This window comes from Salvelinus namaycush, chromosome 7 (assembly GCF_016432855.1).
Source record: "Salvelinus namaycush isolate Seneca chromosome 7, SaNama_1.0, whole genome shotgun sequence".
NCBI classification, from domain to species: Eukaryota; Metazoa; Chordata; class Actinopteri; order Salmoniformes; family Salmonidae; genus Salvelinus; species Salvelinus namaycush.
Window position 1 is genome coordinate 17044733 of NC_052313.1, and position 27636 is coordinate 17072368.

Here is a 27636-nt window from a genome sequence, read left to right on the forward strand (position 1 = left end):
TGCAAGCCGAAGAACACCATCCCAACTGTGAAGCACGATGGTGGCAGCATCATGTTGTGGGGGTGCTTTGCTGCAGGAGGGACTGGTGCTCTCCACAAAATAGATGGCATCATGAGGAAAGAAAATTATGGGGTATATTGAAGCAACATCTCAAGACATCAGTCATTAAAGCTTGGTCACAAATGGGTCTTCCAAATGGATAATGACCCCAAGCATACTTCCAAAGTTGTGGCAAAATGGCTTAAGGACAACAAAGTCAAGGTATTGGAGTGGCCATCACAAAGCCCTGACCTCAATCCTATAGAACATTTGTGGGCAGAACTGAAAAAGCATGTGCGAGCAAGGAGGCCTACAAACCTGACTCAGTTACACCAGCTCTGTCAGGAGGAATGGGCCAGAATTCACCCAACTTATTGTGGGAAGCTTGTGGAAGGCTACCCAAAACATTTGACCCAAGTTAAACAATTTAAAGGCAATGCTACCAAATTCTAATTGAGTGTATGTAAACTTCTGACCCACTGATAATGTGATGAAAGAAATAAAAGCTGAAATAAATCACTCTACTATTATTCTGACTTTTCACATGATTAAAATGAAGTGGTGATCCTAACTGACCTAAGATAGGGAATTTTTACTAGGATTAAATGTCAGGAATTGTGAAAAACTGAGTTTAAATGTATTTGCCTAAGGTGTATGTAAACTTCCGACTTCAACTGTAAGTATTCAGACCCATTACTCGGTACTTTGTTGAAGCACATTTGGCAGAGATTACAACCTCGAGTCTTCTTGGGTGTGATGCTACAAGCGTGGCACACCTGTATTTGGGGAGTTTCTCCCATTCTTCTCTGCAGATCCTCTCAAGCTCTGTCAGGTTGGATTGGGAGCTTTGCGTCACAGCTATTTTCAGGTCTCTCTAAAGATGTTCGATTGGGTTCAAGTCTGGGCTCTGGCTGGGCCACTCAAGGACATTCAGAGACTTGTCCCGAAGCCACGCCTGCGTTTTCTTGGCTGTGTGCTTAGGGTCGATATCCTGTTTGAAGGTGAACCTTCACCCCAGTCTGAGATCCTAAGTACTCTGGAGCAGGTTTTCATCAAGGATCTCTCTGTAATTTGCTCTGTTCATCTTTCCCTCGATCCTGACTAGTCTCCCAGTCCCTGCCGCTGAAAAACATCCCCAAAACATGATGCTGCCACCACCATGCTTCACCGTAGGGACGGTGCCAGGTTTCCTCCAGACGTGACGCTTGGCATTCAGGCCAAAGATTTCAATCTTGGTTTCATCAGACCAGAGAATCTTGTTTTTCAAATCAAATTGTATTTGTCACATGCGCACAATACAACAGGTATATAGATCTTACAGTGAAATGGTTACTTACAAGCAACAATGCTTTAAGAAGTTAAGAAAAAAAGTTTTAAGTAAAAAATAGACAAGTAAACATTTTAAAATAAAGGTGACAAATAATGACACCGCAACAGTAAAGTAACAATAGCAAGGCTATATACAGGGGGTACCGGTACAGAGTCAACGTGCTGGGGCACAGGTTAGGTGAGGTAATATGGACATGTAGGCAGGGGCGCGCCAGGGATTTTGGGCCCCATGAAAGATATCACATTGCGACCCACCACCACAGGCCACATCAACCTTGCGCAATTGCTGTAACCACACACCTCCAGAAGCCAATCGGCACATTCAAGGCTTTAAATAACTCTACCTTTGCAGGCTTGCAACTCTCTTGTAGTCCAATATTTACTGAGAGTGAGCTGTGAAAATATAACACTGTGCAGACATGCATGCAACATTCTGCATACAGTGGAATTCACTATTTGATGCAAGACTAATACCCTCTATAAGAAATGTGCTAAAAGCCATCTTTTACAGTCTAAATGTAATTTTAATGGTAAAGTTCTTGAATGGAAAATTTATGAATAACTTAAATAAATACAACTTAAATATACATTAACCTCTTCAATTAAAATAAATTAACATTATCATCTATAGAATGATATAACAAACAGAATAAAATCAGAAGCAGATTTTTGAACTAAGTATACAGACCAACTAAAAAATAAGCAGCTGTTAAGTGGAAATGGAAAACAAAATGGAAATGGAAATGAAAAGGCCTGATGGTGGCGCTAGAGGAAAGGTCAAGTGGTCACCAAATCAATAGGTTTCTTCCACTTGGGGTCTTGATTGTGCACAACAAATTTTATGACAATCCAGCCATTACTTTGAGATATATATTGTTCTCAGTCTGTTCTCAGCCTGTGGGCATCATGTGTGTAGTGATCCAATATACATAGCCATGCCATTTAACAGTTATCACTGGCCCTTGCTCTGCCTTACTTACCAATAGCCCAGCGCCCAGCCTTCTTGCTAGCAAAGTCACTGATTAAGTCTTTGAAGTCCAGCTTTCTAGCTATCTGACTTTCAATGGAAAGCATGGCAAGACTGCAAAGTCTGTCCTGGGACAGATAGTGGACCTAAAATAGTTTTTTTAATCAGTTTTAGCTTACTGAAAGCTCTCTCGCCACCAGTAACAGTTACAGGCAGTGTGCAAAATATACCGAAAGCAATGCACACTTCTCCAAAATGCTTTGCAGCTAATTCTTACAAACTGCATTCAGAAGACTAAGAGGGGACAAGTTAGGGGGGGAAATGGCAGCATATACAGTGTTCAAGTGTCTTACTTTATTTTGAAACTCAGGTGTAAGATCTCTGGAATACTTCACGGTCAGTGGTTGGCACACAGAAGGGACTTCATCCTCACTAATCTGCCCAACTTTCAGAACAGCAGAAAATTATTCTACAATTTTTGCAGTGGTGTGCTACCTAGTGTCCAAGTCACTTATGATGTTGTCCATAGCAGTAAAAAACACTGTGTTCTGAAACACCGTTGCATCACTGTCCTGAGCTGTCTCCTCTTAAGAGGTCTCATCATGGAATCTCTTTCCTTTCCTCTGGCGGCTGTGTTCCTTGTTAAATTGAGGTGCAACATCCATTTGCGTAGCAATCAGTGTTGCCTCAGACAGGAGAGACTCCCATCCATCTCTAAGAGCCTGCATCTCTTCCTTTAAGGCTCTGATATTGGCTGCCTCTGTGTCAAGTGAGATTTTTCCTGACTGGAGAATCACATTCCTGTCCTCAATGCATTGCAGTCCCTGCAATTATGTCAACTGACATGTCATTCAATACAATGCTGCTCACCTCCTTCTTCAGTTGGGAGTGGGGCTGGTTCAGGGGTATGGGGATGGGGAGACAGGGCTGGGGGAGCCTGAAGCTGTATCTGTTGGGCCTGGCACCAGGCAGGGGCAGGGACAACTGATTAAGTATAAATAGCTTGCTAAAAGTTTGCCTGCATTGATTAAATGTCGGCTAAAAGAGGAGCGAAATGTAAACACTCAGACATTTCTGTGAAGATATTAAGTAACTAATGTTAGGGGAGCAAAAGTAGCCTATTTCACTATGGACTAAGCTAACAGGTTCATTTCCAAATGTCCACCACTCATGGACTACACCTACCTTCCTTTGTGAAAAAGAGGGGGGGGGGGGGGGGGCAATACAGAGGCTCTCTGGATGTTTACTTTTGCCAAAAACAAGAAAAGAAAAAGAAACCGTTAGTTTTATTAGTACATTGTAAATAAAATATATTAATGATGAAATTTACTATTGAATTTTTTTAACCTAATGTTCTAATAATTGTTTAGGGCCCCTGTCAGTCACAGGCCCATAGAATCCCCTCACCCACCCCACTATGCATAGATAATAAACAGAGAGTGGCAGCAGCGTAAAAGACTGGTCTGGGTAGCCCTTTGATTAGCTGTTCAGTAGTCTTATGGCTTGGGGGTAGAAGCTGTTAAGAAGCCTTTTGTACCTAGACTTGGCGCTCCGGTACCGCTGGTCGTGCGGTAGCAGAGAGAACAGTCCATGACTAGGGTGGCTGAAGTCTTTGACTCATGGTCTGAGAGTCTTTAGGTGTCTTTTGGCAAACTACAAGTGGGCTGTCATGTGCCTTTTACTGAAGAGTGGCTTCCGTCTGGCCACTCTACCATAAAGGCTTGATTGGTGGAGTGCTGCCGAGATGCTTGTACTTCTGGAACGTTCTCCCATCTCCACAGAGGAACTCTAGAGCTCTTTCAGAGTGACCATTGGGTTCTTGGTCACCTCCCTGACTAAGGCCCTTCTCCCTCGATTCCTCAGTTTGGCCGGGCAGCCAGCTCCAGGAAGAGTCTTGATGGTTCCAAACTTCTTCTATTTAAGAATGATGGAGGCCACTGTGTTCTTGGGGACCTTCAATGCTGCAGACATTTTTTGGTACCCTTCCCCAGATCTGTGCCGTGACATAATCCTATCTCGGAGCTCTACGGACAATTCCTTTAACCTCATGGCTTGGTTTTTGCTTTGACATGCACTGTCAACTGTGGGACCTTATATAGACAGGTGTGTGCCTTTCCAAATTATGTCCAATCAATATAATTTACCACAGGTGGACTCCAATCAAGTTGTAGAAACATCTCAAGGATGATCAATGGAAACAGGATGCACCTGAGCTCAATTTCGAGTCTCATAGCAAAGGGTCTGAATACTTATGTAAATAAGGGATTTCTGTTTTAGATTTTTTTTTCATTTGCAAAAAAAATATAGAATCTGTTTTCGCTTTGTCATTATGGGGTATTGTGTGTAGATTGCTTTTTTAAATTAAATCCATTTTAGAATAAGGCTGTAACATAACAAAATGTGGAAAAAGTCAAGGGGTCTGAGTACTTTCCGAAGGCACTGTATCTTATGGCTGACTTGACTGGTAGGCCTATACTCTCTTGTGATATACTTTCGTTGTATATGCAAACGATGTGAAAGACTTACCATATCAGGCCTTCAATGTCAGGCAGTGGTGGAAAAAGTACCCAATTGTCATACTTGAGTAAAAGTAAAGATACCTTAATAGAAAATGACTCACGTAAAAGTGAGTCACCCAGTAGTAAAAGTTTTAAAGTACTTGGTTTTAAATATACTTAAGTATCAAAAGTAAATGTAATTGCTAAAATATACTTAAGTATCAAAAGTAGAAGTAAAAGTGTAAATCACAATATATTTTTTAAGGATAGCCAGGGGCACGCTCCAACATTCAGACATCATTTACAAGCGAAGCATTTGCGTTTAGTGAGTCTGTCAGATCAGACACTGCAGGGATGACCAGGGATGTTCTCTTGAGAAGTGCGTGAATTAGACCAGTTTCCTGTCCTGGCAAGGATTTGAAATGTAACGAGTAATTTTGGGTGTCAGGGAAAATGTATGGAGTAAAAAGTACATTATTTTCTTTAGGAATCTAGTGAAGTAAAAGCAAAAGTGTAAATGGTAAAGTAAAGTACAGATACCAAAAAAACTACTTAAGTAGTACTTTAAAGTATTTTTACTTAAATACTGTACACCACTGATATCAGGTCTCTTTATTTATTAGCTAATGTTGTAAATCCATTTTAATTAAGTGTTGTGTGTCATTGTGTTCTATATCATTCAGAAACATAAATCAGAATTGTCTGTGTGAAAGCTGTTTTCAGCTGCACTTCCACTGATAGCCACATGAAGCCAGTATTCCACTTCACACCAAGGTGCCAGTCTAAGAAGCAATGGCAGTGAAAAGCAATGTGCTCCAATGATTATGTTACTGCAATCTGACCACACACTAGCTGAATCTACCTTCTGTTACAATACTACAGCCATTTACATGTCATAACGCCCTGTGGATATGCCCTAATAAAGTAGTGCACACACCAATGCTCCAGATCAAGTTAGATGGCTATACTGTAGTTATCCATAATATAAATAATTACTTTCCAGAGATTATATCTCTGTGTGTGGAAGAGGGTGGGAGGCATTTATTCCAGGTGACAGGTTTACATTCAGTAATGCATAAGACAGTTGGAACACACCCTTCATAAGGATCGGGTAAAGATACGTGTGGTCTGAGGTGTATTAAGAAGATGTAGTCTACTGACGTGTCGCCGTGACATTCTTTGTAACTCCTACTACACTCTAAAGGGAATACTTGTCATACCCAAAGCCAGTTGGCCTGTTAATACTAGCCTAAAATTATATTGATCAACTCCAGCATTTTGCCTCTGAATTTCCCTCAAAATCAGATGCATAGAGACTGATATAGGCATTTGCCCTGAAATAACCAGCAAGCTTAGTTATTCAGTAGTGCACGCACCTCCATTTCAATAGCTATAACAGATACTACTCTCCCTGCCGTTGCATTAGGCAGCAGGAGTGACATTTGTCTGAATACAGTAGTCCAGAGGGACAGTAACTGCTTTTATCTCACTCAATAAAGCAACTGGAATTGAGCTCCAACAGCCAGCCCACATATGTTTAACTGACAGTAACCTTGCCCTATGAGGGTTGACCTAAAGCGTTTCCTTAATTTCGCAATAGGGGGCGTGAATGTGTGGAACGCTTGGTTCTATTGTGGAGAGCGAGAGGACGGTTTTGCAGGTGAGGCACTCTCTACTGAACTGCATTTAGGCTACGGCAACCCGCCAACTAGACATTTCAGAAATAACGGTATTTGTCTGAGCGGATTGTATCAGTTGGCTGTGAGCACAAAAATACCTACAGGAATCAGGTAAACACGTTTTCAAGTGAAGTACCCTATATAGTTCATTCGGGACGGACTTTAGCGCGTTAATGTTAATGAGAGTAGCCTAATGTCTGTTCGATTTGTTTTGGGTCACTGAGTAATGTTAGTGTGTTTACTGTGAAGCTCTATCGATGGGTGTTTTGAAAGTTTACCTTGTTGCAGGTATACATATTTCCCATTAGAAGTTGTCTAAACATTTTTGAGCGAACTGTATTGCCATATGCGCATTACATTATTTGCGAAAATGACTGGTTTTTACAACAATATCCCACATCCGTGCGAGGGAGATATTACATATATTCCCTTAAATTATGACCATTTCTCCTTTTAGGCTACTGTATTTTACTGGATCAGGTCTCCATGCGTTCAACAGCTGTTGATACAAAGTATCCTGTGCGTAAAGCTTTGAGGATAGACATATGGCTACTGTATTCTACATCTGGAATTCATTCTCCAGTCGCTGTAAACTACTCTGTAGAATGGTTTCATTTTGAAACAGCGAATAACACGTTACTTATTTTCATGCATACTGTAATAGTGAATATATTAATATCTGCAGCAGTACACCGGTCTTTGGCAGTAGGCTGTAGGGAAAATATTCGATTGTAGTCTCTGCAGTCAAGAATGTTGATGTGCGGTGATTGTCGTGTACAGATGGCTGGCTTCACTGCAGGCGCGTGCCACTGTCAAAAACATTGGCGCCTGTTCTGATTGGAGTTTGGAATGAACACTGCTGTAGGCCTACAAATATTGATGTAGCCTAAATTATTACTGTTTTACAAATGTTATACTGGTGTAGCCTATTTGATCTCAAGGTTATGTTGGTTATGTTTTGCACTTTGAGTGTTGGACATCTTATCTTTTATTACATATTTCCCCCCACATCACTCTGGATCAACTTGAATGCAATTCTGGATGGGACCTGGATGTGCTGTATGAATTATCATGGTGAGTACAAATAAATACTTCCTACATTTTCACACAAAAGGAATATAACCTGTTGGAGGGGTCTGCCCTTGTCAACTATCAACACATTGTGGGACATTTAAGTCTACTGTAGGCTACAACTGTTAGGCTCCTTTGCGATTGCCAAATGCCTTGGAGGCTATAAATGCATAGCCTAGCCTACCCCAGCAAATGGCATTGCAGGTATGACTCAGAGAGAGTTGAATTGGGGTGAATTGACAACAGCCAGGATGCCGAAGTGCATCCCTTCCTTTTGCTGTGGCAAGGAAGTGAATAAACTCAAGAAACACAGTTCAAAAAGGTTATTTTTAGGACAGCCTGTTCTGTTTGGGTTTTAACCTACCGGTATTTGTCTCGTATTTAATCTTCCGAACCCCCCAAAGCTGTGGATTAACCACAGCAAATGTCAGTCAGCACTAGAAACACTAAGCTATTAAAATACTACAGAAATGTCTGTCAGTCTTCGGTCTGGCGTGCTGTTATTGTATTTTTTTGTGCAGCTGATACTTCCTATTTATATCGTTGGGCTTCTTCTGTCCATTCCCTAGGGGAAAAGTTCAGTTACTGCTAGGCAGATGTGCCTCTGGTTCTCTCCTCTCTCTCTCTCTCTATCTCAATTCAATTTAAGGGCTTTTTTGGCATGGGAAACATATGTTTACATTGCCAAAGCAAGCGAAATAGATAATAAACAAACGTGAAATAAACAAAAAACATTTCTACAGTAAACATTACACTCACAAAAGTTCCAGAAGAATAAAGACATGTCAAATGTCGTATTATGTGCAAATAGTTCAAGTACAAAAGGGAAAATAAATAAACATAAACATGGGTTGTATTTACAATGGTGTTTCTTCTTCACTGGTTGCCCTTGTGGCAACAGGTCACAAATCGTGCTGCTGTGATGGTACACTGTGGTATTTCACCCAATAGATATGGGAGTTGATCAAAAGTGGGTTTGTTTTCAAATTCTTTGTAGGTGTGTGTAATTTTGGGGAAATATTTGTCTCTAATATGGTCATACATTTTGCAGGAGGTTAGGAAGTGCAGATCAGTTTCCACCTCATTTTGTGGGCAGTGTGCACATAGCTTGTCTTCTCTTGAGTGCCAGGTCTGCCTATAGCAGCCTTTCTCAATAGCAAGGCAATGCTCACTGAGTCTGTCAGGTATTCTGCCACTGTGTACTCTCTGTTTAGGGCCAAAATATGTTCTAGTTAGCTCTGTTTCTCCTCTCTCTCTCTCTCTGTCTCTTTCTCTCAGTGAAGTGTTTTCCTGCAATACGATACAACAAAAGCAAAAATAATCCTTATTGATCTGCAGGTATAACTCAGACTCAGCCTCCTTTCCCAGCAGCAGTCATAAAGTGCTCCATTACCAGAATGACTCATGCCTACTGAACAGACAGTTTTCATGTAGCCAAACTTATGGGATGAATATGAATGCTTAAGTGCTATGAAAGTCAAAGTATCAACTCAGCTTGGTAAATATTTGATTGTAATACCCTGGCTATGCCTGCTCCAGTGTAGCTTCCCCCTGCCTTGTAGTTTGGGAGAAAACGACCACTGTTTCAGGTTGTCAGGGCTTTTGTGCATATAGTCTTTTTAATTAAACTTAGGTGCAAAGACCTCTGTACTCACATTACAGTTTCCTGATTATATTTTGTAAAGCAATATATATAGTCGCCCCTGACTGCAAGATTGTTATGCACTGATTAAATAGTTATATTTACTTTTCGAGATTGTAAAATAGAATCTCAGATTGCACTGCACTCTCCCTCTAATATAGAAGCTCATGAAAGAAGGTTAGAAGAACCCTATAGGCTATGCACAATGCATTCCGTAAGCCAGTGGTTCCCAAACTTTTTATAGTCCCATACCCCTTCAAACATTCAACCTCCAGCTGCGTACCCCCTCTAGCACCAGGGTCAGCGCACTCTCAAATGTTGTTTTTTGCCATCATTGTAAGCCTGCCACACACACACTATACAGTACATTTATTAAACATAAGAATGAGTGTGAGTTTGTCACAACCCGGCTCGTGGGAATTGACAATGAGCTCTTATAGGACCAGAGCACAAATAATAATAATAATCAATCATTTTGCTCTTTATTTAGCCATCTTACATATAAAACCTTATTTGTTCATCAAAAATTGTGAATAACTCACCACAGGTTAATGAGAAGGGTGTGCTTGAACGGATGTACATAAATCTGCAGTGTTGGGTTGTATTGGAGAGAGTCTCAGTCTTTTTCCACACAGTCTGTGCCTGTATTTAGTTTTCATGCTAGTGAGGGCCGAGAATCCACTCTCACATAGGTACGTGGTTATAAAAGGCATCAGTGTCTTAACAGCGCGATTTGCCAAGGCAGGATACTCTGTCAGTATCCTAAATCTGGGAGTGGCTTCTGATTAAATTCAATTTTCACAGAACCACTTGTTGCAATTTCGATGAGGCTCTCTTGTTCAGATATCGGTAAGTGGACTGGAGGCAGGGCATGAAAGGGATAACAAATCCAGTTGTTTGTGTCATCTGTTTCGGGAAAGTACCTGCGTAATTGTGCACCCAACTCACTCAGGTGCTTCGCTATATCACATTTGACATTGTCCGTAAGCTTGAGTTCATTTGCACACAAAAAAATCATCCAATGGTGGAAAGACCTGTGTTTTGAAGAGCTCCAATTTCTTAATCATAGCCTGAATTTTGTCCCGCACATTGAATATAGTTGCGGAGAGTCCCTGTAATCCTAGATTCAGATCATTCAGGCGAGAAAAAACATCACCCAGATAGGCCAGTCATGTGAGAAACTCGTCATCATGCAAGCAGTCAGACAAGTGAAAATTATGGTCAGAAAATAAAACTTTAAGCTCGTCTCTCAATTTAAAAAAAAAACGTGTCAATACTTTGCCCCTTGATAACCAGTATGTTGTAAAAGCGTTACATGGTCGCTGCCCATATCATTGCATTGCATAGTGCAGAAAATACACGAGAGTTCAGGGGCCTTGCTTTAACAAAGTTAAACATTTTCACTGCAGTGTCCAAAACGTCTTACAAGCTGTCAGACATTCCCTTGGCAGCAAGAGCCACTCGGTGGATGCTGCAGTGTACCCAAGTGGCGTCGGGAGCAACTGCTTGCACACGTATTACCACTCCACTATGTCTCCCTGTCATGGCTTTAGCACCATCAGTACAGGTACCAACACATCTTGACCACTAAAGTTCTTTTTATGTCACAAAGCTGTCCAGTACTTAAAAAATATCCTCCCCTGTTGTCCTGCTTTCCAGTGGTTTGCAGAAGAGGATGTCTTCCTTAATTGACCCCCCATAAACGTAACGGACATATACCAGGAGCTGTGCCAGGCCCGCTACGTCTGTTGACTCATCCAGCTGTAACGCATAGAATTCACTGGCTTGTATGCAAAGCAGTAATTGTTTCAAAACATCTCCTGCCATATCACTGATGCGTCGTGAAAGTGTTGTTTGATGAAGGCATTGTCTGTATAGTTTTTTTGGCCTTTTCCCCCAGCCATATCTGCAGTAGCAGGAATAATTAAGTCCTCCACAATAGTATGGGGCTTGCCTGTCCTAGCCACTCGGTAGCTCACCATATAAGACGCTTCTAGACCCTTGTTATTAATGGGATCTGTTGCTTTTATACATGTCTTACTACTTGAAAGTCATCTTAATTCTCGCTCAAAAAAACTCCCGTGACTTATTTTTCAAATTGGCATGTTTTGTTTCTAAATGTCTGCGCAAGAGTGAAGGTTTTATTGAGTTGTGAGATAGTACTTTTGCACATATAACACACTGTGGCTCAGGAAAGGCACTACTCCCAATATAAGTGAACCCCAAATCAATGTAGTTCTCATCATATTTGCGCCTCTTCGATGGTCCAACATCCCTGTCTGTTGTTCGGTGCTTTCCCGGATAAGGGGGCAGTAGCTCTTCGGCTGCATCAGATTCACAACTGTCAGAGTCCACACTAGCTGGGCTAACAACAAATGTAGAATTACTGATGCTAGCATTGGATGTGCTCGTGGAAGCAGAACAACTTGTGTCGTCGACAGGTGCAAGTGTAGTACTGCTGGTAGTAGCAGTACTACCAGTAGAGCTGGTATGTGTCTCTATGGATGCGGGCCTTACTTTTTTTAACCAGTTATCAATTTTCGAGCAAACGGAATGAGTAGCAGCTACATTTGGCTACATACGGACCGTTAGTGAAATTCCCGCGAGACAGTAACGATTAATGTGATTGGATGTTCATTATTTGACTAGGCTACCTATATTTGACGTTGTGCTGTTATTTCGCTGAATACTAGATTTTTGGCAGTGAAACGAGGTTACTCTGTCATCGAGTGTATAAGAGGCGAAGTCAGGTGCAGGAGAGTAGAGTGATGTAAACATGCGCACTTTTATTTTAGTTCCAAAACGAGAGCACTACATAAATCAAATACGCTCAAAACACGGAACATAACAAAAGTAAAGCGCGTAATAAAACACCACAATAACATGAAACAATTACACACAAAACATGATGGGAAACAGAGGGTTAGATACAAGTAGATTGATTGGGGAAATGAAAACCAGGTGTGTATGGAAACAAGACAAGACAAATGGAAATATGAAAAATTGAGCGGTGATGGCTAGAAAGCCTGTGACGTCGATCGCGGAACGCCGCCCAAACAAGGAGAGGAGCCGACTTCAGCGGAAGTCGTGACATACTCATGCGAGAAAAAAACCTAACCCAAATGTATAGCCCCGTTGGAAAATATAAATGGACTGTTTGAAAATGTGAAGAAAAAAATAAATAAAATAAATTGGCCCAGCGCACAATTGGCCCAGCATCGTCCGGGTTAGGGGACGGTTTGGCCGGGGTTGGCCAAAAAATCTTGCCTGTCATCTTAGCTTTAACACAAACGCACACATGCAGGCACAAATGCTACACACAGACATTAACACTCAAAACTATGCCAGTCTACACCAGCAGTACCCAGGGGAGCAGGCCTCCACATCTTGTTTGATATTTTTCCATTGATACTCTCACTGTAATTACAAATCTGCTACATCTCACACTGGCCAAGATCAAAAGTTGATTCCATACGCAATACACTGGTCTACTCAATGATTCAAAGAAACACTTTTTTTAACCTTTAACCAATTGCTTGTGCCTATGTTAAACTAAAGGTTGACTTATTGAAGCATCCCTCACCCTGGACTCAGGGCTATGTTGTATTGATGAGGGGCTTTAAACGTGATGAATGAAACTGCAATGGATAGATGCCCGTATTCACAAAGCGTCTCAGAGTAAGAGTGCTGATTTAGGATCGGTTTAGCCTTTTAGAACATATTGAATAAGATTACATGGGCAGGGGGGACCTGATCCTAGATCATCACTCCTACTGTGAGACAGTAGGAATACAGGCCCAGTTGTATGTCAATTGCATTGTAAATCAGGCTCAGAAAACAGATGTAGCCTGCCCATTGCCCACTGTGCTCAAACAGGTAGATTCAATGTTGTTTTCACAAAGTTATTTTAATCATGTTACATTGTTATTACAGTGTTTTTACAGTTCTACCAACATGGAAAACAAAATAGTCATCAACAGACATTTTTTGCCTTTTGTACCCAACTTAAAACCAAAGCGCTATAGCTGGACTCAATATTTGAACTCGTTCAGTTGTTTGTTGACAAGTCTTATCAAATCTCTATCAAAAGTGAACATTGAACTGACATCTGTGCTACTGACATCTGTGCTCAGTGAGTAGGTCTCAGTTAACTCAGTGCTGCTAGGTCCTTATCATGCACTGTGTGATGAGTGTTGCGCGCTGACTGTAACAGAAATAATGGTCATCGATGATTAGGTTGTTCATTGACCGTTGTCTGAAATCTTTGGCCTCAAAAGCACTTCTCTTTTATTGATGTAATGGCCATAAACAAAAGCTAATCTCCTGAGTCAATATTCTTCCTTCCTCTATCTCCGACCTTTTATATCAGGGATTGAAAGATCATTGTTCCAAGTCATGCGGTCGCAATGATAATTACTTTGACAGGGTATGACTAAGTAGCCTATCTTTCGCATGACATTTTCTTATAAAATCCTAGTTTTGGATGATTTGTCAAGTCTTCCCCTGAGTGCATTTACACTGGATTTCTGATATCACGGCCAAAGGTTTCACTAATAGCCGGGAGTGCTGTGTAAAACAGGAAGTGAGCGTGGGTAACAGAAAAGTATGAGGCAGCACTAATGACATAACCTCACTGACAATGTACCACCGTCTGTGGAATGATGCCTGTTATGTATTTAGTGGTGAATGGGTAAACCATTGTATCCTTAGCTTGGGACTTTTAAATGTATCTATACACTCAAATGTCATCCAAAAAGCTTTTCAGTGTCTACACAGCTGCATCAACAGCTTACATAATGAATGCAAATGGGTATTAGAAGGCTGTTCATGACAAAAACACGCTTTTCTCCTGCCTTTTATGAGTGCCAGGTCTGTGGAGTCAAAAACTTGATTTCCCTGTGTTTTATATATATTTCCACACTATGAGGTTGGAATAATACTGTGTAATTGTGAAAATGATGATAATGCTTTTTTTTGTGTAAGGGCTGTTTGAAAAGACTGCCTGAAGTTTCAGCCTGTTTTGGTGGGATGGAGTTTTGGCCTGCCTGGTGACATCACTCCCAGACAGTCTGAACAAAATTCTTGCTTGAGAAATTGCTCTTTGCTAAGAAGCTATTTTTGACCACTTTAACTAAGGTACTTAATTGTTACCCACTAAGATGATAGGGTTGCCTACTATGTCGAGACACCCGAGTCGAGGCATTTTGAGTGTCCGCTGTAGGTTCGACTCTGCCTCAGTGCTGCTCATTTGGCTGGCTGTGCTGTGATGGCTTTCTCTCCAGCAAAGTGTGCCCATTCTTCACGTTGAGTCCACTGTAAAAGTCTGATTGAGGTTTCAGACATCATTAAAGATGATTTTCCTAAAAGTCTGTGTTGAGGGACTGCCAGAGCTAGAGCCCAATTGCTCAGCAACGCAATTATAGTCTCTGTCATATTAGATAGTGTGCAGGGCAATGGTTGAAAAACAGCCCAATAGACAAGGAATGAAGCCTGGAGCTTTGAAGACGTGTGTGTGTGTGTGTGTGTGTGTGTGTGTGTGTGTGTGTGTGTGTGTGTGTGTGTGTGTGTGTGTGTGTGTGTGTGTGTGTGTGTGTTGTGTGTGTGTGTGTGTGTGTGTGTGTGTGTGTGTGTGTGTGTGTTCCCACAGCAGATCTGTCAGGTTTGGCTGCAGGTTTCTGCAGGTCTGTCAGGTTTGGCTGCATGCAGGTGAAGGAGGGAACTTGCAAATCAAAACAGCAGACAAACTCCTCTCTCACAAACATGTACAGTGTGTACTAGGTTAGTCAGTTGAGTAATATACTGAGTTACATACTGAGCAATAGCAATGCAGCACAGCGTTGGATGTAGCAAGCCCAGATCTAGGCTATATTAGTTACTGTAGATCATGTTGTCTATCAGTATACTGTGGATCAGTACCACTCTTTTCATGCTGCTCTTATCTGAGGCATGCCTAACTGAATGTGTGTGCATGTTGTATTGGCCCAGTTCCAGAGACAGAACATCTAGTATAGAAGTCTGTCTCTTGAGCAGGCCTATTTCACAGTCACCACCCTCCATACAGGACTGTAGGATTCCATGCAATTGTCTGTCTAGCTTTCAGCGTGCAGATGCATTCTATAGGGCTGGCACAATTACCGTATAACCATGTATCTGACGGTTATGGATGAAGACCATCGTGAAAATAAAATAACCGTCATAACCTTTTAACCTTTTTTGTTATTTATTTTTACAAACAGCTGACTGGGCGGCCGGGAATTTGTGTCCGTTTCTGCGGTAACATGGTCTCTTAAAAACGTGATGAAGCGTTGTTGCTCCTTGCTGAAACAAACCGGGTGTTGTAGCAAACAAGCACACAGAGAAAGGTGCCAGCGAGGTGCAACAGCAGAACACAGAGAAAGGTGCCAGCGAGGTGCAGCAGCAGAACACAGAGAAAGGTGCCAGCGAGGTGCAGCAGCAGAACACAGAGAAAGGTGCCAGCGAGGTGCAGCAGCAGAACACAGAGAAAGGTGCCAGCGAGGTGCAGCAGCAGAACACAGAGAAAGGTGCCAGCGAGGTGCAGCAGCAGAACACAGAGAAAGGTGCCAGCGAGGTGCAGCAGCAGAACACAGAAATATAATCTATGGCAGCACATGCAGTCAGGAGTGGAGGAGAGAAAATTATTATAATTTTTTTGTCTGTTATTCAGACCATTATTACGGAGACCACGGTCATTTGGCTGGCCAATTTACCGTCATCCAAAATTCCATTAGCGTCACAGCCCTAGCATTCTAGTCCATCTTAAAATGCCGCAGTTAAGACCTTTTTTAATTACGGATCCCGCATGGCTGCACATAGAGGCAATGTTTTTGCTATTGCCTCACAAAAAAAACAGCCACTACTTTTTACTCTGTGTGAGATATTCTATTGCAGTAATTGTCCCTGGTGCCTTCTTCAGCTCGTAGAAATACTTTGTGATTCATCCCCCCTGCTGAGTGAATGCCCTCTGTAGATGCGTCAGTGATGGATTCTGGAAGGGCTTCGCTGAATAGATCTGGGTGTTTTTTCTGAACTTTTTTTTAGCTTTCCCTTGTTAGAATGTTATTAGCATGGATCTGACATTATATAGCTTAAAACCTATCACAGGCAAAGAAGATGTGTGTGGGGGGTGTTGTGTGTGTGTCTGTGTATGTTTGTGTGCACACTAGAGCTGGGAGATATGGGCAAAAATCCATATCATGATAAATTGACTGAATTATCACGATAATGATACATTTAACAATATGTTTGTATAACATTAATGTGCAACATAGTTATTTTTACATTCCCCTTAAAACTACTACTACTGGCCTCCCGAGTAGCACCACGGTCTAATGCACTACATCGCAGTGCTAGAGGTGTCACTACAGATCCTGGTTCGATCCTGGGCTATGTCGCAGCCAGACGCGAACGGGAGACCCATGAGGCGGCACACAACTGACCCAGCATCGTCCGGGTTAGGGGATGGTTTGTCCGGCTGGGATGTCCTTGTCCCATCATGCTCTAGTGACTCCTGGTGGCGGCCGGGCGCATCCACACTGAATTTGGTCGCCAGCTGTACGATGTTTCCTACGACACATTGGTGCGGCTGGCTTCCGGGTTAAGAGAGCAGTGTGTCGAGAAGCAGTGCAGCTTGGCGGGATCGTGTTTCGGAGGAGTCATGGCTCTCGACCTTTGCCTCTCCCGAGTCCGTATTAGAGTTGCAGCGATGGGACAAGACTGTAACTACTAATTGGATATCACGAAGTTGTTGAGAAAAAAGAGTAAGTACAAATAATAATACTGCTACTACTTTGAATGGTGTAGCTTTCAATTGTCCCATTAACACTCATACATTAGCAAACATATTTTATTTAAAATTTCACATATCTCTAGTAAAGGGTACTTATTGTGGTGAATGATATCTGGTAAATGACCACGAAAGTGGTCGGTTCAGTCAGTGTCGATAACTTTCGGTTTAACCTACCAGCTCAAGTACACGCTTGCATGTTTCTGTGTGAATTTACCTGTCAGTTTGTGTATGTGTGCACATACATGCATGTGTGTGACTTCACAAGTGTGTGTGTGTGCTCCAGACCTGGGTTCAAATATTTATATATTTATTTGTATTACTTTCACTTACATTTCAAAGTATTTTCAAATACAAATATTGAAATATGTGAATACTCCCAGGCATTTCAGCTCAGTTCTGTTTGGTCCTAGGATTATTGTTTGGTCCTATAATGTATTTGGAAACACATATTTGAAAATAGTTTCAAATTGTTGGCTATTTATTGGAAATTATTTGAAAATACTTTCAAATAACTAATAGAAGTAGTTGATTCTGCACCACATTATTTGAAAATACTCAAATACACAGAAGTATTTCAATGACATGTATTTGAAGCCAGCTCTGGTGTGCACTTGTCTATATGTGTTTGTATGACTAAGCTTGTGTGTGTACCCGTCGCTAGACTGTGACGCTAAGCTACTTCTCTCCTCCTCGCCATGGGCCTTGTCTGCTCTGTGACTGACTCATCAGCAATATCTCCATATATACACACACACACACACACACACACACACACACACACACGACCAGCCCGCTATTTCCCGCTTAGATGACCAATTACCACACACCACATTAGCCAGTAGCTATCAGTTAAGGCATCTCTCTCTTTGTTGTATGGCTTTGCATGAATACACGTGTCTGCTTTATGGCGGGCGGCTAGCCTGAGGCGTTTGGACTCCCCCCTGGTCGTGAATAATTTAGGATCTATTTAACCAGTGTGGGGCGGACTCAGGTGCGAGGACAGATAAAGCATCCCACCCACCTACTGCTCCGGTCTTTATCTGTTTCCTAGGGTGCATCTCAATAGTGTGAAGTGACGTCCTCCATCATCCCCTTCTCCTTTCCTCCATATACAGTGACATTCAAGAACTAGACAGGTGAAAGTAAATCTGTGTGCATCATCCATATTGATTTGACTTAGCCTGTGTTTTCAGTAAAGATGAAGGAGAGGAGACAAGGAGAAGAAGCCTCACTGCAGTGGTGCTTTATCAGCCTAACCATGACTTATAACATGGTAATGACATGTAAATAGCCATGTACAGTCAGTTTAATTACAGTGTAGATATCTGTGAGCTTTGCATTTCTAATGGTAGGTGAAGTCCTATAGGCTTCAGGGACTGCAGTGTAGCGGAACATGCATGTCACTTAATGGTGGTGTGATGGTTGTATGGAGCCCAGTCCTGTGAAGGCAGGAGAAAGGGTATCTGAGGAGAATTCTAATATACTAGTTCAGCTGCTGGGCCCATACAAAGGATGGATGGGGAAAGCAGGCCAGTCATTGGGACTGCCCTCTGTCTCTCCACCTGTCTGCCATGTTGTTTTATAGCTCTGTTGCTTTCCCTTCTCACCGTCTAGCGAATAAATCTGTCCCTCGGATGTTACACTTTCTCCCCTGTTCTATATTTTTTTAATAGTTGTAATTTCAATGACTCCGTGGGTTAGAGCGGGGTGATGGCAACGCCAGGGCTGTGGGTTTGATTCCCGCATGGGCCACACGTAGTTAATGTATCACTGTTTTTGTCAACAGTTTGTAGTCAACAAAATTGATCCTAACCCTCCTGGTTGATCAGATATATCTTGGTGTCACTGATGTACTAATGTGTTTTTCATTTCATTCTTGCATCCATCCTTGACAAAGGGGCACAGTAATGTGCAACAGTAATGTAGGTGACTGTGTTAATTTGAAATCGAACTCTAAACCGTTGGCTGCGAGGGATTGGGGGTTTACTACAGATTAGCTGTAATCCATTGGCTAAATCCCAGTTTTGGACAATGTGTGGCGGATTGGTCATTGCCTGGACTGATTCTGCAGGGTGTGAAGCAACAGCATACTCATTAAGAGCAGCCGGGAGGTGTTGAATGTTGATTGAATGTTGTTAAATGTTGATGACAGTGCGATAGTGCATCTAAACTTGGACCGTGCTAACACATCAGATGGTCTGTGTACAGAGGGCTTATTTTTGCATAGGCTAAGTGATGATATAGGCTTGTAGCTAATAGGTTGACCCTGGAGAGTGGCCCACCAAGCCTTGGGCACCCCTACAGCACCATCACTTAAGCAATAATACATGAGAGGCCATGTGTTATGACATTTTTATCATGGCTGTGACGTGGTCATAGCCACGAGGCGAAGCCGAGTAGACCACCACAGCCATGATAAAAATGTCATAACACATGGCCTCTCATGTATTACTAATATATTATTGGTTTTATAGAATGAGTTACCAGCATTAAAAAGCAACATTCTTTCCCAAACCATAACATTTTCAACAAAACGTGATGCTACATTCACTAACACTGATTGTCAAGTGCAATTTTAGGTGTTCTCTGGTCGTTAGTTCTATTTGTATTGCCTGCCATGTAAATCAAAACTACTCAAGTGCTGGTTGATAGTTCCAGGACTTTGCAGGTTGCTAGGGCAAACAAAAATGGTTGCTATGGAGGCTCTTCCCGCTTGGTAGCTAGCCAACTACACAGCTAACACAATCATTTCAGACTGAAAGGCAGCAAACTAGCTGCATTTGGTTTAGTTTTACCTGTTTTTCCATCGATTTTTTGTTGTTGGTATATATCCATTAATATTATGCTGATTCATTTTGACTTGAGAAACGTTACCTGTCTGTCTCGTCCCGACTCCCAACACATTCATTATTATGGAACACAGTGGACATCGAATTTCAATATTGCAACAAAAACGTCAGACATAATTTCTAATTTCTTTTCATAGTGGATATCAAGTTTATAAATTGCATGGCTGGGCAGTGGATCTGTAAAAGTAGTAGTGCGTATAAATTGATTTAGATCTCTCCTACAACCTCTTCACATTAGCACATGGCTATGCAAATAACCTGCTGGCAGCAGATGGATATACCGGTCCGATCAGCAACACATCAATAACGCGAGATGGAATTCTTACGAAACTAAACGAACATAGTGTTGTGCGGACATATTCTCAGGAAACAGTCCTTCAATTTGCCCCACACAGCCGTTATCATGTCTTCTCCAGCGCGCTGGTTAAGTTGCCTGTCAGAACAGCCAGTGATAATATGATTCAGGGCTCCCTTCATCTTCTCTCTTCCGTTATTTCACTCACTCGTTACACACACACACACACACACACACACACACACACACACACACACACATCTGAAGTGTGATTGGTGATGTGATGGGTTTCTAAATATTTTACTGACTGGTGGGATACTGTCAGGCTAGAATGATTGTGATCTTCAGTGGAACATTGAAATCTTTTGGAGACTAAATATTTGACTTTGTCTCATTGGATAATAGGAGGAATAAACACTGTTTTTACAGATTTGATGGGTTAGGGTTAGATTTGATGTAGTTTTGTATCCCTTTTTGTATCCTTACGCTGTGTAATTAAGCATAGTTTAGCAATTCCATGATATGAAAGCTTAATTGCCCCAATAACTTTCTGTCAACATCACAGTGTAGCCTAATTTTACTCGTTCCCCTCCTTTTACCCTTTTGTAAACACTGTTAGGAGAGATTCACAAAGAGCTCGCCATTGTTGAAATATGAATTCATTATGAGACGCGCTGTTACATTGTCTTTGATTGCAAGATAATTAGGTCTTTGTGGAGTTCTCACTTATTCAATGGATATTTCTCTTGCTGTTGTGGGCCGACTGTGTTCGGCTGAGCATCGTTTCCATTTTGGATCTTGTGAAGACTTACTTTGGATTTGAAACAGAATTCTTGATTAGATGTTATTGGTGTAGAATGTGGTGCAGATCTCTGTTTTTACTGAAGTTTGCCTCATATGTTTGGTTAAACATTGCTGTGTAGGCCTACAGTACCAAACCCATGTTACATATATCCCTTTCACACTAAGACGTTTTGACGGCAACTTTGACATACCGGCAACTGTTTTTTCGCCTTTTCCTTATATCTGAAAGGTATTGCCGGTATCAAAGCTGAAACTTTTATTTCCGCCTAGCAACCTAGTAATCATTTAGGTCAACTTCTGCCTACGGCTTAGTATGAAACGTAGCCGTAATGCTGAGGTGGCATTGGCAGGCACTACGCCGTTAAACTCGTGTATGGTTGCTAGGCAGCACCAGTTAACCATCCTCCTGCCAGTTCTAAACTTTGCTTGGCATGTCACTGGTCAAATCTCTTTGCATAGCCCGCCACTAAGCATGCACTGTTTTCTTAACCACAACTGGATGGATCCATAAAGAATTATTGTGGGAATAAATATCACTGAATGAGAAAAATATTGGAATAAAGCATCTTAATGCAATTGAAGGCATGTTTCAAATTGTTGCTTACTGAAACTCCCAAAGTCATCTAACCATTGTAATAAATTTGAAGCAATAGCCTACCAGTGTGTGGTCAACTAGATGATAGTTTCAGCACCGTTTTGATTGGGACACCACCATCGCCCTACTTTGAGACAAGCGTGGGGACTCGTCTTGATAAATCAATGTCAGATTTGACTTTTCACTGAATCTCCGTTTAGATATTGGTTAGGCTACAGTTAGTTGGGGAAATGTTAGCTAAGTTGAGGTGAGTGCTGCTCATGATCAACTTTTCTAGTTGGCTCATTTGTTAGAACATTTTGCCAGCATGTTATGTAGTTTAACAAGTGGATTATTTTGCTCATCCTGACCAAAAGACTGTGACCACTGACTTGTCTCAGTGTGTCTTGACTTGTCTCAATCAATGTGATTTTGTTTCACTGAATCTCTGTCTGTATAGGCTATTTGGTTAATTGGTTTCTGTCTGGGCAAATATGTGGAGGTGGTATTGCTCATCTATTCATTTGCTCATCTATCACTAATCAGAAACATTTAGCATGCAATAATGTAGCCTAACTCAAGTGTAGGCCTATTATTTTGCTGGATCGCGTATAGGCAACTCCAAAAGCCCTTGGAGGTTGTGAAATATGAACACGAGACTCACATACTTTAGAAAATAGGATTGCTATTGTTTTCTATGGGTATCATGATGAAGATACTATATGACAGCGGTTTCACACTTTCCCGTGACACAAGTTGTGTGGGAAAAATATTATTTGTATTTTATTCTGTTATATTCCATTATATTCTTACTACAAAATATATGTGTGTTTGACTGTGATTGGGGTAGGTGTGTCTTGTCTGTTTAATGAACAAACTATTGAACTATTGATTTAATTTGGGCATAACATAATTAAACAAAAAATATGCCATTTATTTTTGATGGTGTATATTCTCAATGGATTTATTAAAACATCGTCACACCACTACTACCACTCATCCCCAGCATGCCGGCATGCGCACGGTAGGTATAAAAGGCATATGCAGGCAAGAATGTGGTAAAAATGGCCCTGTTTGTAAGGGGGTCATATAAACATTACCCCATTTTTTTAACAGTCAAAATCTGTAAATCCAATGTGAAAGCAGCAAGAGTAACAACTAGGCTTAATAGGCCTAGTCTCTCCAAAATGAAGGGAAAATTGTACAGCATCACCCTCATTCATGACAACTCTACTATATTTGTTCTGAAAGACTTGCAGTTGAAACATGTCGTCATGGAAGCTTTTAATCTGAATAAAGAAGTCTTGAAATGTGCCTTGATTGCTGCTGTGCTGAATAGCCCCACAGGAGAAACAGTCACATTTTCCTTCCAGTTGTGGAGAGAAAACTACCTCTATGGATTAAGCACTTCTGGCAGAAAAAAGGCTTATCCAGAGTAACACTAACACAACAAAGGGTTTTGCATGGTCGGCCTGAGCTCAGACTAAACATGTTTCAGAAGACAGTTTGTTGTCTGGCTTTGAAAACAATTAAAAAAGCAAATGCAATGTTCTTATCTCTGCCATGGCTGCTCCTCCTCCTTGCCTTTTAATTTTTACCTTTACCATCTTTGTTTTGACAGTTGGTTCTTGAAGCATACTTAAAGTCATTAAAATTCAGTTCCTGATTAAACAGTGATTGACTTGCCCCGCACGTCAGAAGCAGTCGAGTGTTTAATGAATCTCCATCGGCTTGTCTATTTTTCATCCGATAATTAGGAGTCTGTGGTAATGAGTCATACCTCGGAGTTGACTGGCGTCTCATTGGTGGCCAGGGTCGTGTTCATTAGACTCTAAACGTAACAAAACAGACTGAAACATGGAGGGCCTACCTGGACTTGTACAATAACAAACTCTCATTTTAGTTTTCCATTGCAAAACGTTTTAAAACATTTTCCGTTAGTGTGCCGAATGGACACGACCATGGTTTTCGTTGTGTATCTGTGAAGCTCCAGCTCCTCAGTGTCCTTGCCCAGGCTCTCACCCGGCGATGACACTTAACAAACAACAATATCCTTGCAGGCGTGGAGCCGAAGCCTCTGGGACTAAGGCTTCCCATCAGCATGCAAAGTGCATTACTGCTTTAATATGAAGGGGCCATATGGAGCGCAGAGGTACTGTATAGTGGTGCATTAACTTTTCGCTTGTAAGGGACATTTTGTTTTATAGAGCCACGTGTTAAACAGTACTGATAGGGTTGAGGAATTCTATTCATCAGAATGTAAGGCATTCACTTTTTTTGTTGTAATCCATTCACAATGTAGTTGCTTCCCAGGTGTTTTTATAGTTGATTTCTTTGACCTGATGATGATAGCATGCATCAAATAAAAATGTGATTTAAAAGAGTACGGCAACAGGGTGTTACAGGGTGCAATTCCACAAGCCACCATATACTCTCTGCTGTGGAATAGTTCCATGTGAATAATATTATGAGTATCATTACACATAGCAAGACATGAACCTAAAACAGCTAGAATTCGCTCTTGAGTGCTACTTAATGTTGTTAGTCCCACTTGCAGGATGCTGGCTCACCATTCGAAAACAGGTTGCCAGTTGGAGTGAGATTGGCCTACACAGAAATGCATCAAACAGTAAATGAGACTTGGAGTCGGCGCCGCTCAGGCAACACTTCCAATTTGCTGAAGGCTCTGAGTCAGAGTGCTCAGTGTCTGGAAACCTTCCAAACCATTTCCTTTTCATCCCCCTACTAATCTGTTATGTGGATTATTAGTTCCCCCAAGGGGGGTTAGGAGGGGGGCTATGACGAAACAGCCAACCATCTACCCACTCTCTTCTTTGAAGTTTCAAGTTTTATTTGTCACATGCACAAGCACAGTGAAATGCTTATCTTGCATACCCTACCCAACAATGCAGTATTCAATATCAAATAGGATAATTAATTTAAAAAACACGAGAAATAAAAATTGAGAGGAAGCTATACTGAACAAAAATGTAAACGCAACATGCAACAATTTCAAGACTTACACTTACAAGTGAAATAAATGTATTAGGTCCTAATCTATGGATTTAACATGACTTGGAATACAGATATGCATCTGTTGGTTACAGATACCTTAAAAAAAAGGTAGGGTGTGGATCAGAAAACCAGTCATTATCTGGTGTGACCACCATTTGCTTCATGCAGCGCGACACAACTCCTTCACATAGAGTTGATCAGACTGTTGATTGCGGCCTGTAGAATGTTGTCCCACTCCTCTTCAATGGCTGTGCAAAGTTGCTGGATATTGGCAGGAACTGGAACAAGCTGTAGTATACGTCGATCCAGAGCATCCCAAACATGCTCAATGGGTGACATGTCTGGTGAGTATGCAGGCCTTGGAAAAACTGAGACATTTTCAGCTTCCAGGAATTGTGTACAGATCCTTGCGACATGGGGCCATACATTATAATGCTGAAACATGAGGTGATGGGGGCAGGTGAATGGCACGACAATGGGCCTCAGGATCTTGTCACGGTATCGCTGTGCATTCAAATTGCCATCAATAAAATGCAATTATGTTCGTTGTCTGTAGCTTATGCCTGCCCATACCATAACCCCACCGCCACCATTGACATTACCTTATGGTAGAGAAATGAACATTCAATTCTCTGGCATTATCTGGCAACAGCTCTGGTGGACATTCCTGCAGTCAGCATTCCAATTGCACGATCCCTAAAAACTTGACACATCTGTGGCATTGTGTTGTGTGACAAAACTGAAAAAGAATTCTGCAGCATTGAAGGTCAATCAATCAATCAATCAAATGTATTTATAAAGCCCTTTTTACATCAGCCGATGTCACAAAATGCTATACAGAAACCCAGCCTAAAACCCCAAACAGCAAGCAATGCAGGTCCCCAAGAACACAGTGGCCTCCATCATTCTTAACGTTTGGAACCACCAATACTCTTGCTAGAGCTGGCCACCCAGCCAAACTGAGCAATCGGGGGAGAAGGGCCTTGGTCAGGGAGGTGACCAAGAACCCAATGGTCACTCTGACAGAGCTCCAGAGTTCCTCTGTGGAGATGGGAGAACCTTTCAGAAGGACAACCATCTCTGCAGCACTCCACCACTCCACCAATCAGGCCTTTATGGTAGAATGGCCAGACGGAAGCCACTCCTCAGTAAAAGGCACATGACAGCCTGCTTGGAGTTTGCCAAAAGGCACCTTAAAAACCTCTACGGACCCCCCCTCCCGGATCCGGGATCATCCTCATCAAAAAAGCTGACTAGCATAGCCTAGCCTAGCGCCACAGGGATATCATATAATATAATTTCATGAAATCACAAGTCCAATACAGCAAATGAAAGATAAACATCTTGTGAATCCAACATTTCCGATTTTTTAAAATGTTTTACAGCGAAAACACAATATATATTTATGTTAGCTCACCACAATAGCCAAACACACAACGCCATTTTGTTATACAATACATTTATGTTTTGTTCGAAAATGTGCATATTTATAGGTATAAATCGTAGTTTTACATTGCAGCCATCGTCACAAATAGCACCAAAACAGCCAGAATAATTACAGAGAGCAACGTGAAATACATAAATTCATCATAAAACTTTTATGAAAAATACATGTTGTACAGCAAATGAAAGATAAACATCTTGTGAATCCAGCCAATATTTCCGATTTTTTAAGTGTTTTACAGCGAAAACACAATATATATTTATGTTAGCTCACCACAATAGCCAAACACACAACGCCATTTTTTCACCGCAAACATAGCTTTCACAAAACCCACAAATAGAGATAAAATGAATCACTAACCTTTGAACAACTTCATCAGATGACAGTCTTATAACATCATGTTATACAATACATTTATGTTTTGTTCGAAAATGTGCATATTTATAGCTACAAGTCCTGGTTTTACAATGCAGCCATCGTCACAAATAGCACCAAAATGTCCGGAGACATTTTAGACAACGACGTAATCTAACAGAAAAACTCATCATAAACTTTGCTGAAAAATACATGTTGTACAGCAAATGAAAGATACACTTGTTCTTAACGCAACCGCTGTGTTAGATTTAAAAAAATAACTTTAGTACAAAGCACAGCGTGCAATAATCTGAGACAGCGTTCAGCCATTCTCCGCCATGTCAACATATTCCACAAAAATACGAAATAACATCATAAATATTCCCTTACCTTTGATGAACTTTCATCAGAATGCAGTGCCAGGAATCCTAGTTCGACAATAAATCGTTGTTTGGTTTTAAAATGTCCATTACGTCTGTCGATTTAGCAACTTTGGCTAGCATGGTGGAGCTCGCGTTTCCACAAAGATTTTAAGCATGAACGAAAAATTCAAAAAGTCAAAATAAAAGTCGAATAAACTGGTCAAACTCAGTTGATAATCCATCTTTAGGATGTTTTTAAGAAATACATCCAATAACGTCCCAGACGGAGAATTTCCTTGTGTCTACCAAACGATTTGCAACCAACCATATGACAAATCCTCGTGCGTCACCAAGTACTACCGATATGGCTGACCTCTCACTCCAACGAGTCCCATCCGGTCCCAGAGAAGGCTAGAGACTTCATTCAACGTTCTACTGCCTGTTGACATCTAGTGGAAGGCGTATGAAGTGCATACAGATCCATAAATAAAAGGCAATTGAATAGGCAAGGCCTTACACAGAGACCCATTTTCAGAATTTTCACTTCCTGTTTGGAAGTTTGCTGCCAAATGAGTTCTGTTTTACTCACACATATAATTCAAACAGTTTTAGAAACTTCCGAGTGTTTTCTATCCAATAGTAATAATAATATGCATATCATATGATCTAGGACAGAGTACGAGGCCGTTTAAATTGGGCACGATTTTTTCCCAAAGTCGAAATGGCGCCCCCTATTTCCAAGAGGTTTTAATTAAGGACTCTCAGACCATGAGTAACAAGATTCTCTGGTCTGATGGAACTAAGATTGAACTCTTTGGCCTGAATGCCAAGTGTCATGTTTGGAGGAAACCTGACAACATCCCTATGGTGAAGCATGGTGGTGGCAACCTCATGCTTTGGGGATGTG

The 27636-nt window shown here is 41.4% G+C and overlaps 1 protein-coding gene across 12 annotated transcripts in view; it reads left to right on the forward strand.

Annotated features, from left to right (window-relative positions):
* Positions 1 to 6463: 6463 nt before the first annotated feature.
* epb41l3a (erythrocyte membrane protein band 4.1-like 3a) overlaps positions 6464 to 27636 on the forward strand; it is an 89696-nt gene continuing 68523 nt past the window's right edge. For 5 of the 12 annotated variants that reach the window (XM_038997632.1, XM_038997630.1, XM_038997633.1 and 2 more), the window contains exon 1: positions 6636 to 7586. The gene's annotated coding sequence lies outside the window, so the exon portion shown is untranslated. The other 7 variants (XM_038997625.1, XM_038997631.1, XM_038997629.1 and 4 more) reach the window with 5 other exon arrangements.